Here is a 13649-nt window from a genome sequence, read left to right as displayed (position 1 = left end):
ACTATCCAATGCCAGGGGACCAGCACTATCCATTGCCAGGTGACCAAGACTACCCATTGCCAGGTGACCACGACTACCCACTTTCAGGTGACCAAGACTACCCACTGTCAGGTGACCAAAGACTATCCATTGCCAGGTGACCAAGGCTACCCACTGTCAGGTGACCAAGACCACCCACTGTCAGGTGACCAAAGACTATCCATTGCCAGGTGAACAGGACTACCCATTGTCAGTCGACCAATGGGATGCCACATTACATGCTATTGGGAAACCTTGTGGTATAAACCATAAGATTAAACTCAAATGGACTAGGAAACAGACTTCCATGGCAATGGTCTCAGGCCACACAAAGAATTATATTTAGAACTTGAACATTTATGTGACCACATACATGTTTAACCATGCCTGGCATTTCCATTACAAGTATGTGGGCGATGTCAATGTACGTTCATGTTGAATTACATGTACACACATGTATGTGCACATATGATGTTCATGGCTATGCATTAAGCAGGTGTCGCGATTTGAAAGATTGTGGAGGATCGTTGAGTAATTCTGTGCATTGACGCCTCCCCTGCATGAACGGAACCAAAGGTGTGTGCCATTTGCGAGGAGAGATGGAAGCAAGAAGCGTTGCATGAAATCGGCCTGATGTTGACTGACTGTTGTCCTCGATCCACACCAGCATGTTTGTGTGCAGACACCGTGGCAATAATCGCAGAGTGGGGTCACATGTGGTTTGCCAAAAAACAAGATTGATTGACCGCTTGGGATGGGGGGAGGGGGGTGTTCGGGAAGAGGGGGGAAGGGGAGGGTCTTAATCCGTCCACCCATTGCCCATTGCCAGTTTCTTATTTAACATTTTGGTTTAGCTTTATTTCTGCATTTTTTAACTTTCCAGTACAACGTCATTGATAACATAACATAACATATAACATCATTGATAATTATATTCAAACGTTACTGACAACAGAACACAATGTAAACGGAACTTGTAAATATGTTTCCAAAGGAAGCCTAATCAATGCCAAATAAAAGGAACATTCACAAAGGAAAAAAAAAATACAGTGGACTGCACATCATAAGCCTAGTATATTACTCGAAATGATGGCGGCCTGAGAATTGAATATTGAATAGAGGGGAAAGAAGAAAAAGTGGAAAATGGTGTGCAGGTAATCATGCAAAGTGCATCATGCTGTGTGTGAGTGTGCTTGGGCCTTTCAATGCTACTTTATTATTGAAAAATATCTATTATTATTATTTGTTACATTTACATTGATCATTGCAATTTAGGTCAAATTATGCAAGACAAAAATATTTTGCCTAGAAATTTTATGGCAAATATGTTATAAATTTAATGTGTATGGTTATACAATAATTTGTAGTTACCTTGAAAGAATGAAGTGCTTTTCAGTTGATTCTTTTCAGTTGATTTGCAGTCTACCATTAATCTTCCTCCTATTTCCATGGTCGAAATATAATCTGCACAGTTGCTATGGGTTACCCTACGATCCCCTAGGTCCCTCCCCCTTCTTCCTTCCACCAAATATACTCCCACTCATTGCAGTCAATACAGAAAGCAGCCATATGAATGCATATTTCAAATCGGCGGGCATAAGAAGCCTGAAGATAGAAATCGCCTGATATGATTCGAGCCAGATGTCTTTCATGGTCGAGTTATGTCTACCGTGTGAGATACAGAGTGAGTACATGTAAAATATCTTGTTACTTCTATTTCGCAAAGTTGCCAGAGGACGCAGGAAATAAAAGGAGGAGGATTATACACCTCAGTGCATACATTTCCTTACATCTGTCACTTTCGTTTCATAATGAAAGTCATAAATGCGCACTGACGGGAGACTGCAATGGCTTTGATATGCATCATGCGAGTTATAATTTTTAGTTCGAACAGATTTGTATTTGTCATTTACAATGAATGAATTATCCCTCTGAAATGTGCTGGAAAGTGAAAGGCTGAAATACAGATAAGAACTGTTAGGTTGCATATATATCAGATATTAACATGATTGATTATTGATCTCTTTTCTACATTAAATTTAAATTAAGAATTCACCATTTAAGATGGAGTGAAGTGCTTAAACTGTGAAACCCATGTCAGAGCCTCTAACTACAACCTCATGTGGAAAAATTATCCCCACAGATTTGAGCAACTCTGAAAGTTTTGGAGTCATTGCTGTGTTTAAAATAGCAAAGGAGGCCAGAAAAGTCAGCAAGGATACTTCAGTAAGCCTACTGGTCAAATATAATCCTTATGATACTGTTAAACATGATATATTTGTGGCATGAAATTTTCACGAATTGGAGCCTATGACCACTGGCATTCAGTGCATATAGTGTAAACAAGAACTTTCATGTGCATTTTAATTTCGCGATCTTGGCTCTCGAGAAATTTGCGAAATATAATTGCACATGAACATTCCTCGATTTACAGTATTTATGGGCCAAATCTGAGCAAGTTAAATATACTCAAACTAAAAGACGAATAACATGCACACCTGTAATCCAAATGATATCATACATGAAAGCCCTTCCAACTCTGCATGAAGGACATCTTCTACATGTTCTTCACTTTTGAATATTTTGGTGAAATTGTAGTGAAAGACATCACCATCTCTCTTTACAGTGCACTGAAGTCGGAATTTCTAATTACTTTACTTCCATGATTTTAGTTTATAGTGTCATTAGGAAATAAGTAAAATAAGTAATTACATGTGTGCCATGTAATGATATACAGTAAAGTTGATAGCAATATACTGGAGTAGTGGGGTTATGATTCACATTTATGATATTTGTTGTTGTTGTTGTTGACATATGTTATAGATACATGTGCATTGTACTATCATTTCTGGGCACTTTATTGTTCAGCGGAGGAATATGTAGATAAAGAGTTCGACAAGATGACCGACATCGACCATACACCTTGTTTGAGAGTCTGGGGATTTTGGGTGGTTATGATGGTTCGTTAGTCCAAGTTAACCTTCGTAACACATACCACCTGTCAACCAGAGTTCACTAGTGAATCATAATGCTCCTGTTGTGTCAATGATCAGACTACACCACAGACAAGTTGTAATTGTTGATAATAAATGTGAAGAATTTCGAAGAAGAGAAACAGGTAAATACTAAACCACATAACCATATACATGTATATATGTACTTTATGTTTGATTTAGTGTGTGATTTTACATGAAGAGGGTTGAAAGCATAAATCAATACTTAAATTTTTAGAACACATGATTATGCTGTATTTGTTGAATAAAGAATTAGAGCTATTTTTTGTGTGTGTGTGCAAGTGACAAGAGACATATTTAGATATGAAAGTATAAGATAAAAATAAGTATATGTTGCCTGTGTAAGGAAAATGAATTATCAGTAAAAGTCTATACTCCTTATTTATGAATAAAAGTGAAGTTTGTAAAAATGCTAGATCCAAATTTAATGTGGCCTGTCTGTCTTGCTGAGAAGGAATGGGTGAAACTCAATCAGTTCTGATGTTTATATGTAAACAAAGCAAAACAGAGTAAAACTCAGTTTGGCAACTTCAAGCTCAGTAATCTCTAGGCTACTGCTGTGCATTTTGCCCGTGGCTATTAAAGCGTGGGCACTGCCTTCTCATAAATTATATGAAACTAGTACTGAGTCAAGGTCTGTAATTAGATTGGAAAGAGCAATTAGGATTATGATCTGTTTGAGTATTACCATGGCAGATGTTCCCCTCCAGCATAGGAGGAAAAAAAAATGAAGAAATATGACAGAAACCACAAACTTGTGGCCAGGTCATGGAACTGTAAGCCCGGGCATAGCTTCTGCCAAGAATGGACACATGTGAAGCTTAACTTTGTATTGATGGTGTTTAATAAAGCCTCTGCATGCCCAGAAACTCAGTTTATAAACTTGCGAAGCTTTTTCGCCAGCACACAGTGATCCGTGGATCCAAACTTGATCTACTAGTTGTAGATTTAGCAAGCCCACTCAGGTGTAGCAACACACCTTAATCCATCTGGCAGGATGCGGTGACACATTAGGGATTAAGGGGATCAAGTCAATCTCGACTCATTGACAATGAGGGAGTTCATGGTTAGCTCATGTCTCATTTGACCCTTACACCACAGACTTTCAAATAACATGGAAAGGACCTGTGACAGAGCATTTGTTGTTGAAGCATGCCACCTTTGTAATCAATGTCAATGAAATGCATGTGCAGCTTTTGTTAAACATTATTGATGAATCACTTTCACCTGTGCGTTCTAACAAGGTGAAACACACAACTTGACATTACAAATCCTCATTTGCCTGAGGATTCTTTTCGTTTGAAATATACAAACATTCTCATTTGACCTTTATTTTGCACATGCGCAAATCGCAACCGTGAACTCCCTTATTACTAGTAGTTTCCAGACACATGTGCCAGTAGGTGGTGAAGAAAATACTGCAGGGGTTATCAGCATCATGCATATCATAGTGGTATGGCTCTAATTCTAAACATGAGACTGGAGTACCACATCAAAGACGCTTTAATAACATCTTTTGAGTTTCTGTTGCATTGCTGCAGTTGTGTGTCTTTGCTGTCATGTATATATATATTTTTGTCACGTTGTGTGTCTTTGCTGCCATATATTTTAAGAGTTGAGGCATTAACAGGGACATTGTATTGGCAGACATGTTTATTTCAATGAAAGCAAAAGTAGTCCTATGAAAAACTGACAGTTGTCTGAACATTTCATACCCAAAGGAAATGACAAGTTATTTTGATAGGGCATCGCAGTCCTGTAAAAGTCATTTTTAGGTTACATTAAAAAGCCGTCAATGCAGAATTTATGAATTTACTACCGAACTGTAAGGGACTATTATAGAGATGAACTGTTATGACCAATGTGCTTATAATCAGTTCTGACATAAAATCCAAATAACATAGTCAAAGGATAGTGTGAAAGCTGTTATTTTCACGATTTTCACTAATGATTGTTGGGCTGGAATGTAACAACATGCAAAAATATTGCCACATGATCTTTGTGCACTTGGTTGTATACCAAGTACATGTACAGTAAAGTGACAATGTGAACAAACAGGCATGAGTGCACTTACGATAGCCTCGGCGTCAAATGGTGAAAACAACATTTTGTGAAAATGAGTGTTACCTCCTCGTTCACGAAAATATATGTACGGCAAAAATAACAGCTTTTACAGTAGCTTCCCCCCTCCCCCATGTTTTCATTCACGACATATAATCAGTTTGTCCATTTTGAGGTGAGGGGATGGTTTACCTCGTGTGAAATCATCAAGTCTGCTGAAATCAGTGCACAGACAAGCACCAAGACAAGCCAACTTGCTTGGAGGATCAAGCCCAATTTCAAGCTCCCTCCGACTTGAGGGAGAGCAGGCGCCAGAGCAGTTATTCAGCATTTCCTGCCTTCGCGCATCAACAAATTTCTATCTGTGGCATTATTGTGCAGGATCCAATGAGGATACACTGGCTGAGAATTGCATGTAGTTGATCTGTTCATTCACACATCATGGGAAAGAAATTGACGTCCCTCTTAAAAAAGGACTGCAAAATTGCTGCTACTTTCTGTCGTGAGGTAACGTTTGGTATTGTGGGTGAAAGATGTAATTGTTCAGCTGAGCCTGTGTCTGCATGACTATTGTAGCAGAGCAGGGAACTTTGAAAGGCTTTTTTTTTTCTTTAAGTTTCCTGTATTCCTGTGAATGCATGTATTGCATTTTCCAATCAGAGGCAAATGATGGAAACTCCTAAACTGTATTAGAGAGTGAATGGAATATTTTCATAATGTCTAGCACATTCCTTTTGAACAATTCTTAGCAGCAAGTTACACCATGATCTGTAACAATGCACTGTATAAGATTGGGTATTTGTTTGTTATATGTATATTGAGATTTATCTATCTTTCCATAGTTGTTGTCCCCTGAGTCAGTGAGTTTTGCAAAGTGGAAATTACTCTCTAATTTGACATGTTTATAATTGCTCTACCTTGCAAGCATCGGATCCTGCTGTGCAGGGCAGGCAGTTGGATTATTTACACGTCTGCTGAGCTCAGCAGCAAAAAAAAAAAAAAAAAAAAAAAAATCCCCACTACAAATATATATAGATCGCAGGCCAGCAAAATATTGATGTTACGTTCCGCAAATCATGGCACGTCAATTAGTTCCATTGTGCGGCCACGGCTGCCATATTTCTGATTGTTTACTGCGGCCATGGTAACAGGCCGCCCACCTCCCAGGCGCTGACAGTAATGGCTGTAGAAGCCAATTGGCGTCGCTGTGTTTCATTTACCCTAATTGTGACAGGTCGTGTAGTGTGCTGCTGAATGCTTTCTGCTTTTTATTGCTTTGACTGTAAACTTTGAATAGACACACATAGCAGAGAGTCTCATTTTTTTTTTAACCACTCTTTAATAGCAAAACAACTCATGGATACTGTATATGGTGTCTTACCTGAAAAGGTTGCTGTGGTGCCTTGATTTTCTGTTGAAGGTTACCAACTTACCCAGTTTCTAGTGATGTTCTGTTGTAAGTTATGAACACCATGTATAATGAAAGAGTCTGATGAGATTGTATTTTGTAATGCGTGTGTTCTTGTATGTGTGTGTGTGTGCATGTGTGCATGTGTTTGAGTAATTCTGAACGTATTCATCACAGGTTTCGTGTCAACAGATTCAGACCTTGTTCACTCTACGATTAATTTACGAGTTAGAGATTGTAGGATGTATCATCTGCTTGATGTTTGGCCGCAGTACTTCCATTACCATGGAAACAACTCTGACTATAAATACCAGTACCAAGTAACACAATCCCCACTATACGCTGATGCTAGGTAATCTCTAGTGCTCTTAGAATAAGTGCAAATTACAGTTGTACACATGGCTGTGGCTGTAGATTACTGCCAGTACAGTGCATGTCCTCAATGTAGTGTGTCCCTAATTAATGCAATGGAAATATTGATCCTTCAAAATTAATTTGTTATACTTTCATATAACATCATTAGCATGCCCATGCCCATAACAGTTTACCAAACACCTTTGAATGTGAAAGGATATACATATTTGTTCCTTTTTTATCATAAGCATCTGTGTGTGTGTGTGTGTGTGTCTGTGTATGTCTGTTTGTTTTGATGTTAATCATGCATAGTGTGTACAGATGGGTAGAGACAACATGCAATTTAAACAGTCAATGTTTAAACTTTGTCATATTTTCATCTTCTTGAAAACCACTTGCTGGATTTTTGACCAAACTTGACCATGGAACAGAGTACCTCTTGAGGCACTCAAAATGAATGAGAGAGGAATTTTGAAGGACAATTATGCTTCTAAACCAGGGAGTATACTAGTCTTGAATCGTACTCCAATGAATTGCTGTCCACAAGTAGACATTTTCAGAAGAAATTGACCATGCCTGCAGAAGGGGGCTAATGGGTTTATTCAAAGAATCCATCTTCTTGTCCCGCTGTGATATGACTGATCTTGATGAAGTGTTTTTGACATGTCCATGCATCGCTGTCATTCTTGGCGAATCACAAATCATGGTCGAAAAAACAAACATAATATGCACTTCAATTCTGAGCTATATGAAAATGTGCCTCTTGAAATTGTGATGTGCTTTGCAGAAGACAGAGGTGCCAAGTCTTCATGATTCTACATGCGGCTTCCTGTTAAATGGAAGATCTCTTCATGTCCTATCTAAAGAAGATCTCTTCATGTGCTGTCTAAAGAAGATCTCTTCATATCCTGTCTAAAGAAGATCTCTTTATGTACTGCCAAAAGAAGATCTCTTAATGTCCTGTCTAAAGATCTCTTCATGTCCTGTCTAAAGAAGATCTCTTCATGTCCTGTCTAAAGAAGATCTCTTCATGTCCTGTCTAAAGATCTCTTCATGTCTTGTCTAAAGAAGACCTCTTTATGTCCTGTCTAAAGAAGATCTCTTCATGTACTGCCAAAAGAAGATCTCTTCATGTCCTATCTCAAGAAGATCTCCTCATGTCCTGTCCAAAGAAGACCTCTTCTGTCCTGTCTAAAGAAGATCTCTGCATGTCCTGTGTAAAGAAGATCTCTTCATGTCCTTCATCTAAAGAAGATCTCTTTATGTCCTGTCTAAAGAAGATCTCTTCATGTCCTGTCTAAAGAAGATCTCTTCATGTTTTGTATGAAGAAGATCTATTCTTGAGCTGTCAAAAGAAGATCTCTTTATGTTCTGTCTAAAAAAAAAAATCTCTTCATGTCCTGTCTATAGAAGATCTGTTCATGTCCTGTCTAAAGAAGATCTCTTCATGTCCTGTCTAAAGAAGATCTCTTCATATCCTTTCTAAAGAAGGTCTCTTCATGTCCTGTCTAACAAAAGATCTCTTCATGTGCTGTCAAAAGAAGATCTCTTCATGTCCTGTCTAAAGATCTCTTCTTGTCTATAGAAAATCTCTTCATGTCCTATCTAAAAATGATCTCTTCATGTCCTGTCTAAAGAAGATCTCATCATGTCCTGTCTATAGAAGATCTCTTTATGTCCTGTCTATTTCAAAAGAAGATCTCTTCATGTCCTGTCTGAAGAAGATCTCTTCATGTTCTATCTAAAGAAGATAATTTCATGTTTTGTCTAAAGAAGATCTCATCATGTCCTGTCTATAGAAGATCTCTTTATGTCCTGTCTAAAGAAGATCTCTTCATGTCCTGTCTAAAGAAGATCTCTTCATGTTCTATCTAAAGAAGATATCTTCATGTTTTGTCTAAAGAAGATCTCTTCATGTCCTGTCTAAAGAAGAGTAAGTGGGAATTTTTGCAAGAAGTTCCACGAGAAGTTTTGTGGGGATTTTTGCGGTCATACTATCGAAACTTCAAGATCTTAAAGATCGCAATCTGAAACTTCGCAAAACTTTTACCAGTGTAACTGTGGCTATTGAGAGGCAGACAGACAAAGAAGAGAGAGAGATACCATCAAAGTACACAAATGTGGTTATGCTTCAAATTTCATTTTGTATGTTTTGAAGCACTTCCTCACAGACTGCCATGATCTTAATTCCTCGTTCCAAAGTCTATCATAATCCACTGTAGTGTTTTTGTTTTGACTAGCTCAGTGCAATGCACCCGTTAGATGTTTCTTCTCTAGTTCTAGGAGCAGCTGCCATCTAGAATTCTACACAGTCATAGCTGATGATTCGTCATTCATTGAGGAATCGCAAGCTTTAGATCTGTAACATGGAGGCTAAAGACAACGCTTCTGCACATACGCAAGACAGCTGTTTCCATTGTTCAACCTGGGCAGCTGTGTCGTCTTAGTGTCCATGTCGCAGATCTAAAGCTCGCCAGTATCAGTGAAAAAGTTTCTAATTGTGAGTGATAGACAGATTGGTCCTGCACGTAGAAAATTCTAGAAACATTTCCAAGACAATGCTGTCTATTGTGTACATTTTCTGATGGTTGTTATTGCAGACAAAATAATTCAATTAAATCATAATAGGTTTATTTGCATCATCTTTGTGATCTGTAAACCTTCTCTCTCCTAACATAATTTTCCATTGAAGAAAACCAGATAGAGTTGTGCCAAACATTGATATTCTGACTGTGGTATTATGGAATTCTCTTAAATTCTGCTCTTGCCTTTCCAATGATACATAACTTCTCCCACTTGACTTAAAAAGCAGTCAGCAAAAAACAAAACAAAACAAAAACAAAGAACAACAAAACAAACAGATAACAAAAACTTCTGCTCAAATGGTGTGAAAGCTGGCCACCAAACAAATGCAGGTTTTGAAAGAAGTTGGCTTTAAACTTCATCATTGTGCAGTCAGATAGTAGCAGTTGATCATACTCCTTCAGCACCGTAGATGATTGAACATACCACACACAATTCTATCATGCATCCGGAAAATTGACAACTCTCACATTTTTCAAACATTCTGATACGGAGTATTTGGAAATTCAGAAAGGAAGTATTGCAGTATAAAGTAGTAAAGATGCATTGCATTAAACCTTTATGTTTTTAATGTCAAATTTCTTCCTTTCCAGCCAAGTACTGTTTGATTTGGCAACGTTCTCAGTGTGAAGGCCTCTCTCTATGAGGTTTTATATGCATGCTGTGAAAGGTTAGATGTGTGTGGGAAGAGATCATGCAGTAGGAGGTCTCGGGTGGTCTAGATAAAACCCCAAAACAGTTTTATCTCTTGTGTGATTTTGTGGTAGAAGAAAATGATGAACAGATCTTCTGCATCTCCATACCCATATACTCTACCAATGCACCTCAAATTTTAATTTGATTGTCTTCTATGTACATTACTATACCTATATAGGCAAAGGCTTTGAATAATATTATTAGATATCATTACAGTATTTGAATTGAGGGAGTATACAAATAGAAAATACTCACGCAGCTTTGGATATCAAACCTTCTATGTCATCGCATTTCAGTACATTGAAGATTGCAATGTTTATTGTGATATGGTTCAAAAATGAAGAAACATTTACAAATTTACAAGTAGGTGGAAATTAGATATCCTTCAAAACACCGTGTATTTTTTGTAATTTGATACTATTATTGAAAGATGCGAAAGACTTGTAGTCTTCCAAAAATGTAGGGTTTGCAACATGGCGGAACATCCTTGTAGAACATTTCAAAAACAACTACCAGAAAAAAAAAATGGAAGAGAAAATATGTGAAATGGAGGGGAACTTGTCGATAGGAGCAGCACGGTCTAAATATAGCCCAGGGTGCTCAGGTAAGTGATAGATTAGAGTGCCTCTGAGTTTGAAGGTGGAGAACCGAAATTACGTCTTGATTCTTATTTCCTGCGTTGCGCCGAAGGCATCACCCAGCCCGGCCAGAAAAAGATAGAAGGAAAAATCATTAAATGCCTCATGTGACTTGAGTTGTACCAAAGGCTGTGATTTTTTTTTTTTTTTTTTAAGGGATGTGTTTTCATGGTTCCAAGATGTTATAAGTTGCAGTGAACCATCTCCCCTCTCCCTCTGATTGCCTGCACTAAAAACAAAACTTAGTTTCCATATGCCAGCAGAAACTGTCGATCTTTTTTTTTCTGTCTCTCTAAAATGGATGCATATGCATGAGAAATATCTGAAATAATGTTGTGATAACACAATTTCAGTCTAGTAACAAGAAAAAAAAGTGAAATATTAGCCCTAATTGCAACAGGAAATTATTTGTGTCATTTTGGCTATGATATCCTTCTGAGGACTTTTGTAAAAAAAAAAAAAAAAAAGAAAGAAAGAAAGAAAGTAGAACATAAACAGATTTGATAGGATGTTCATAAGTTCTGAAAACATAATGCAATATACATGTACATATAAATATAAAAGAAAGAACAGTAACTGCAAGATTATCAGTTTTGACATAGTGGTGCCTCTTGTGTCTGTGAAAAAGTTAGACATGAGTGGACCTTTTATGTCATTCAAGAGATGTAATATGCAGTTTTTAAATATGACTCCACACATTTTTTTTTTCTCTCAGTTCACATAATATTAGGAGGCTGTAAAAGTGAGGTGATGGCCTGTATTAGACATCACACCTAACGTTTTGTATCTTCTGCCATGTGGGATAATTGATATCCTGTTAAATTGTCAAGTTGGCTCATTTTGCCCCCAAAAATGTTGACTGCCTCATTCTTGTACCTCTGCCAAGTTCACCTGTGGAAGTTTGAGAACACTTGACACCTGTCAATCTTCCACCCATTGAGGGGAAGGGGGGGGGGGGGGTTGAGGAGAGGGGAGGGGAGAGAGAGATACACCCCCCCCCCCCACTGTCTCAAGATCCCATGAGTGTCAATATGGACCGATGTGACAGACATATTCCACCCTTCCCCTACCCAACCAACCCCACCCCCCATAACACGAGCCTGTCAATCTCTTCGAGAAAGGCGGAAACACTTCAACACCTCTCCCATAATTTGCTCATTTCCGTGGTGTACTGCCCCAAGAGACCACCCCACCTGCTGCTCTTGCCATTAAAGGTCCCTTTCCGTTTTTCATTCCCCCAAAAGTCGTGCCAGTTTTCACCCTAATTTCGTTCTTTGCCAGAATTTTTGAGCACTAGAAGCGCACATATTTCACAGTGTGCATGGTGCTGCTATTTGCCAGTTACGAAACCATTCCATGATTTCATATGATAATCTTACCATTTTCCTGTTTTTATTTACATGCATTTACTCTTGTATTTACAGTGTATATGTATGTATGTACGTATGAGAGAGCACCGTATATTGTGGCTCAAATGCATCATGGTGACAGTAAAATATTTAATTTTGTGAGCCTTAGCCCATGTGTTGCTTGCCCTACCATACTAAATATGTATGAAATGTACTTTTGATCTGTATCATTTCAATGTACATACATAATTATGCAATCATCTCTACTTACAATGTTTTGTTATCTGAATAGATGATGATGATGATGATAATAATAATAATGATAATAATAATGATAATAATAATGATAATAGTGATAATAATAATAATGATAATAATAATAATAATAATAATAATAATAATAATAATAATAATAATGATAATAATAGTAATTTTTCTCCTCCTCACAGAACCTTTCTGCACATATTCCCATTTGATTATTAGGATTTCATCCAGTCTTATTTTTAATAAAGAATAATAATTTGATTCTTCCTGTTAACGGTGAACAAACAAAAATACAAAATCCATATACTTTATAATCTCAATACCAAAAGCTGCTAGTTGAACAAGTCTCATCAACTTTCTAATCTCTGCTTTTTGCCACGAATACCCAGATTTGATTTGAAATCCCACACCCACGATGTTCTCTTAAAGCCAGGATTACTGCCTTTAAACTCACTCCATCACCTGTGTCCACCTACACAAAGACAGCAGGGCAAAACAACAAGGCCCCCCTTCCTGCCTTTCCCTTAGATTATTTTACTTTTTCATAATTCTAACTCAATAATTCCCAGTTTGGGGCTATTTGATCAGCGATATTGGGTCAGTTGTAATATCTTTTCAGTGCAAGTTTGTAGAAGGAGGCGCTATCTTTGATGCTGTCAGGCACATTATCATAGGCAAAAAAACAAACAAACAACAACAACTGAGACTTTATTGCTGTTTCATTCTATGCTTGGGCCACTTACTGTGGCCAAAGGTGAAGAATGAATGAAATGAAAACAAATGTGTCATTTTGCTGGCAGCGCTTGTCTTAGCATGTGTCAACAAACTCATCTGCGTCTCGAAGATGGTGGTTTTGTGGAGCTGCGTCAATGAACCTGTGCCATGAAAGAATTAAAGTGCTGTGCTCAGACTGGAGTTACAGCCAACCAAGTATGTATAGTGTATAGTGATAGAAAAAAATTTAATCCTTTCTTTTTTAAACTTCTGAATTGCTTGGGGTATGGTGACAATGGAATGTGTTTGTAAACCTCATATCACTTTTCATATATTTCCATCATAAGGACTTCAAAACGTGCACTTTACTTTGTATTTTTGAATACCACCTTGAATTATGATTAAAAAAAAGTTGTCGAATGGAATATGTGGATATGGGCTGGGGATGGTAACAATGGAATATGTTTTTAAACCTTACGTCACTAACAACTATTTCCGTCATAAAAACTTCATGAGCATGCGCTTACCATGCATTTCAAAAGAACACCTT

The sequence above is a fragment of the Diadema setosum genome, chromosome 5 (genome assembly GCF_964275005.1).
Source record: "Diadema setosum chromosome 5, eeDiaSeto1, whole genome shotgun sequence".
In the NCBI taxonomy this organism is placed as follows: domain Eukaryota; kingdom Metazoa; phylum Echinodermata; class Echinoidea; order Diadematoida; family Diadematidae; genus Diadema; species Diadema setosum.
Note: the sequence above shows the minus strand (reverse complement) of the source record.